A 6,000-nucleotide genomic window follows, 5' to 3' on the forward strand; every position below is an offset into this window, starting at 1 on the left:
TGTGGAAGTTTGCGACTCCACACTGCTACCTGTTGGTCACAAATCAGTTTGGAGTTGGGAAGTCGACCGCTGGGGCTGCGTTAATGCAAGTGTTCAAATCACTTAATCACATCCTGCCACGAAGTACCGTGACTCTGGGAAATGTGCGTGAAATAGTGGATGGCTTTTCAGAAACGGGTTTCCCTAACTGTGGACAGGAGATAGATGGCACACATATTCCAATTTTGGCACCAGACCACCTTGCAACAGAGTACATCAATAGGATGAGGTACTTCTCCATGGTGTTGTAGGCACTTCTGGATAACCATGGGCAATTCACTGACATCAGTGTTGGGTGGTCTGGGAAGGTGCATGAAGGGAATGTTGAAATGCCCATAGTGATCTTGGGAGACACAGCGTTCCTCTTAAAACCAGAAAAGGAGTACTTGTGGCACTTTAGAGACTAACCAATTTATTTGAGCATGAGCTTTCGTGAGCTACAGCTGACTTCATCGGATGCATACCGTGGAAACTGCAGCAGACATTATATACACACAGAGATCATGAAACAATACCTCCTCCCACCCCACTATCATGATCTCTGTGTGTATATAATGTCTGCTGCAGTTTCCACGGTATGCATCCGATGAAGTGAGCTGTAGCTCACGAAAGCTCATGCTCAAATAAATTGGTTAGTCTCTAAGGTGCCACAAGTACTCCTTTTCTTTTTGCGAATACAGACTAACACGGCTGTTACTCTGAAACCTCTTACAACCATGGCTCATGAAACCTTACATGGGAAAATTGGATCGCAGTAAGAAGCAGTTCAACAACAGGCTGAGTAGGTGCCGGATGACCGTGGAATGTGCCTTTGGCAGATTAAAGATGTACTGGTGATGCCTTTATGGCAGGTTAGACCTCAGTGAGGGTAATATACCCATTGTCATAGTCACATGTTATATGTTGCATAATATTTATGAAGCTAAGGGTGAAAGGTTTGCTCAGGGGTGGAATGCTGAGGCAGACTGCCTGGCTGCTGATTTTGAGCAGCCAGATACCAGGGCTATCAGAGGGGGGTAATTCGAGGAAGAAATTGTGAAATTATGGGCCTTAAATTCAAGTAAGTAAATGATTAAACTGCCTATGTATGTCTTGGTAGTGCCTGCTATCTCAATTTGTAAGACACAAATAAAGATTAGTTATTGTTCAAAACTTTGCTATTATTTCAGAAAAAACAACACACACACACACAGAGTTGGTGGGAAAGGTGGTACCAGGGAAGAGCAGACTTTCAGAGCTGTGTGTAGGTCCAGCTATCATTTTGAAAGTTGTCTGAAGGGGTGGAGTGAACGGGAAACGGAGAACTTCCAGAAAGCGGAAAGGAATGTGCAGGTAGAGTTGGGTGGGGGAGGGGAGGACACGGAAAAGAGTTTTGAATGAGCTGCAGGGGAGGGCGTGCACACATCTGCTCAGTCTGCAGCATTATTAAGGACTTCAGCATCTGCTTGTTTGTTCCTCCATGATTTTAATCATCGACATGGTAGCGTCCTTAACGAATTCCTGATTTTCTTTTCTGTCCTGCCTTTTGGCTTCCCTCTACTTCCTGGAGAGGGCCGGATTAAGGCTGGAGCTTTAGGGGCTGCAGCTCAGGGCCCCGCAAAAATAAATTACAGGCAGCGATCTCTGGGATGCTAAAAGGGGCTCTCAGGCAGGCTGCCTGCCTGCCATAGCCCCACGCCGCTCCCGGAAGCGGCTTGCTGCTGGCACATCTCTGCAGCCCCTGGCGAGGGGTGGGGGAGGCAGCTCCGTGCGCTGCCCCACCCCCAGCACTGTCCCCACAGCTTCCATTGGCCAGGGGCGGCACTTGCAGGTGCGGGCAGTGTATGGAGACCTGCTGCCCTCCTCCCCCAAAGGGGCACCTAGAGATGTGCTAGCAGCCAGCCACTTCCGGGAGTGGCATGGGTCTATGGCAGACAGGGAGGCAGCCTGAGCCCTGCTGCACCGCTGGCCGGGAGCTGCTTGTGGTAAGCGCCTCCCAGCCAGAGCCTGCACGTCGCACCCCCTCCTCCACCTGAACCCCTGTCACAGATCAGAATCCCCTCCTGCACCCAAACTCCCTCCCAGACCCCGCACCCCCTCCTGCACCCCAATCTCCTGCCCCAGCCCCCTCCTGCACCAAACTCCCTCCCAGGAAAAAGACTGGTATACAGGGGCCCCACAAAATCTAATAGCCCCAGGCCCACAGGAGAGTTAATCTGGCCCTGCTCCTGGAACATGTCTTCTTTGCTCTGTCTTGGGCGCTTTCTTATCTCGGTGAGACACTCTGCTGGTGTGTATGGGGTGTCTCTAAGGCCACATCTGCAGAAACACAAGAAACAATGCACAGAAGCATGATTGTTAAGTTCATGCACAGCATTGAAACATTTCAGTAAAATACACCTCTGGTAACATTACAATCACTCTCTCACTGACCCTTGGCAAGCGCACATCTCGGCAAATACCCAAAGCATGGTGAGTGTTGGCTGGAGGGGAGGGCTCTCTACATGGGAAAAAGAGCACTGTAGAAGGGATGCGGTGCAGCTGACTAGGGGAAAAAAATCTAAATTCTCCCACATTTTCCACAGGCAGGGGTCATTGTAGTAGATCTCTCACTCCTGAGGGTAAGCAGGGAAACAAGGGCACATCTACTACACACTTGTGGATTCCGCCCTGGTCCCTATGTTGCTCGCCTGTGTGCCGGTTTGGTCCCTGCACAAGTGATTGCTGAATGGCGCGGGAAGTTTCCTACAATGGGGGAAGGAACAAAGCAGCTCTGCCAAGGAACCTTCAGCAGAGGAATGCCGAGACCTCCAAGGAAGTTTCCTAGAGATCTCTCTGGAGGATTCCCAGGAGATCTTGGCATGCATCAACACCCTGTTCCGCCATATTGATTAGCTGCCCAGGAAGTGTCTGGGAACACAGTAATACAGCCAGCCTTCCCATTTTTATACCCTGAGCCCACCTCCACAGTACACAAACCACATTCACTTACCAGGTGTCTTCTCTCCTTCTTCTTGCTCACCTGAGAGCAACTGGGAGCAACTGAGACTGGCTAGACACCTCTAGAGTGGTAAAGAGTTCCTGGCTGCCTGCTCCACCAGGCGACCCTGTTCTGGGTTCAACATTGTCGTCTAACTCCATTCTTCATCAATGACTTCGTCCTCCGGGTTAGGTCCTCTTTCTGCTGTCTCCAGGCCTGCCAAAATATCAATGGGGGTCTTGGTGGTGGCGGTGGGGTTGCCACCAAGGATAGCATCCAGCTCCTTGTAGAACCAGCAGGTCTTGAGTGCAGCACCAGAGTGCAGGTTTGCCTCCTTTGCTGTATGGTACACCTGTCTCAGCTCCTTTATCTTTACGCTGCACTGCAGTGTGTCCTGATCATAGCCTTTTTCGCACAAGCCTTGCACAAGTATCAAAATTCCTAAGGCTGAAGCACAGCTGGGATTGCACAGCCTCCTCTCTCCAAATACTGAGCAGATACAGCAGCTCCGCAGTGGGCCAAGCGAAAGAGCGTTTGCTGCATGAAGCCACCATGGTCACCTGGGAAGATGCTATGAGTCCTCTCCACACCGAGCAAACAGGAAATGGAATTTTAAAAATTCCCAGGGCTTTAAAGGGGGAGGGGCAGATGGTTGTTTACCTGGCTGCAGGGCAGCGGAGTTCAAACCGCTGACCAGAGCGGTCAGGATGGGCATTGTGGGACACCTCCTGCAGGCAAATTAAAGCAATAAAATCAAGCATGGTGTCTACTTTGGCACTTTGCCAACAAAACTTTTGTGTCTCTTGACAGGGTGGTTTTATTTTGTTGCCAAAACAGGGCATTTTTGCCACCAAAAGTCGCATTGTAGTGTGTATACATCCACTGTTTTTTCAACTACATCCACTGTAGTGTAGACAAGGCCCTAGAATGCTCTCATACACACACCCTAACCCCAAACTCCCACAGGGCCCCTGACGCAGCCCAAACCCCACCACAATCCCACTCACACATATCCCTAACAATGATCACAGTGCCCCTCCCACACACGCCAACCGCACTGCATCCTTGCATACTCACTCATGTACACAGCAAACACCCCCTCAGAAAATCCACCACATCCCTTAGCCACCCTCTCTCACATACACCCAGCACTAACCACCAGTACTGAAGTTAAACAGATCATCTCCTCACTGCACAATTCATTCACATATACTAAAGTTACACAAATCCCCATGCATTACTAACATTAATATGGCAGTATGACCCATTTCACATAATACACTCCACACACATAGGACATATCAAAAATGACATACTATGTATGTATATGAAACTCATATGCCATTATACAGAAGTTACATATAGAAAAATTCCCCAACCCACAAAACAGTTTTTTTTAAATGAGGAATCCATTTTTTAAAAAAAGAAATGTGTGTTTGATTTTAATAGCAATGGATCTTGAACAATCCTGAAACTCAATCTAAGGCTGGAATGGTTTCAGTTTGTTTCAACACACAATTATAAAGACTGCCATCTCTCCCAGCATACCAGTATTGATGTTCTTCTGTTTTTATTAGCTCAGCTATCTTATTTTCTCACAAGAAATTGTATGTAGTTTGCACTTCAAGGCTGTGTCTACGCTGTCCTTTTTAATAAAATTTCTCATAGGTGCCAGCATTTTTACCACTATATTGTCTAACCTCATTTAGATACAGGCAAATTTAGCATTGTCATTTCCTGACTTATGAGTGAGTCATTCACCTTGAAGTGTCAATGTTCCTTTAATGTTGGGGGAGGGGGCAGAAGATGTTGCATGGAATTTCCTATTTTTATGTGTAATCAATAATGCAGAAGCTCTTGCCTTATTTCTCTGCACACCTTTCTATATCAGATGGAAGAAGGCAGTACTCCTTTGGAACCATGTCTCCTTTCCAGCATACATCTTTTTTAGGGCATGTCTACACTTACCTCCGGAGCAATCGATCCAGTAGGGGTCGATTTATCGCATCTAGTGAAGATGTGATAAATCGACCACTGAGCGCTCTCCCGAATGAGAAACGTAGGTGCAGTCAATGGGGGAGCGTCAGCAGTCGACCTACCACAGTGTAAACATTCTAAGAAGCTCTACTTCAGCTATGCTATTTTCGACGCTGAAGTTGCGTAACTTGGACCGACTTATCTCCCCCGCACCTGCTCCCCGGTGTAGTCCAGGCCTAAGAGACAGACCAGGACCTACAGCATTGCATACAAACTTTCCTAAGCTATGTCCACATTAACAGAACCAATAGAACATTGGCAGTTTGCTAAAGGATTGCATTACAAATCCAATAAACATTCAGAAAGAACATTTAATAAAACAGACAAAACTTATCTTTGACAATGCACAACTAATTTCCACTAGATACTGATAGGCATATCTGCAACCCTGGAACTATTTCCATGCCAAATAAAAGTTGTAGGTTTTGGTTTTTTGTTTTATAATGAGAAATGTGTATTTTTTAATTTCCTCATTTTTAAAGATGCCTGATGCCTATAATAATATTGATAATATTGTTCAATTTGAAATAAAAATAGAGAGCAATACAGGCTTGAGACGAAGTATTTGAAATAAATCAACACTAATAATTTTTGAGGAGGAAAGGAAGAGAAAGGGGAACAACATGTATATACCTGATCATTCTGAATAAGATATATTGAAAATGTTTATCTGTATGGGGTATAATTTAAATTAACTAACAGCTGCAAAGTCTTCCATGCAGAAGGACCCTTTTACTTTGGTCTGCATGGGGCCTCATTAACTACAGTTGGGTTCCTCACTGATGGAAGGTACACCTTTGCAGATCAGCTTGCTTGATAGGAATTTACATTGCTATTTTCATGTTGCTTTAAAGGAGTTAAGCCAACGGTCCCTAAACTGTGGGGTGTACCCCCTTAGGAGGGTGCATGCAGACCAATGCTCGGGGTGTGTGTGGCGGGGCCCAGGCCAGCCCCCAAGGGGGTGG

The sequence above is a fragment of the Caretta caretta genome, chromosome 2 (genome assembly GCF_965140235.1).
Source record: "Caretta caretta isolate rCarCar2 chromosome 2, rCarCar1.hap1, whole genome shotgun sequence".
Lineage (NCBI taxonomy): Eukaryota > Metazoa > Chordata > Testudines > Cheloniidae > Caretta > Caretta caretta.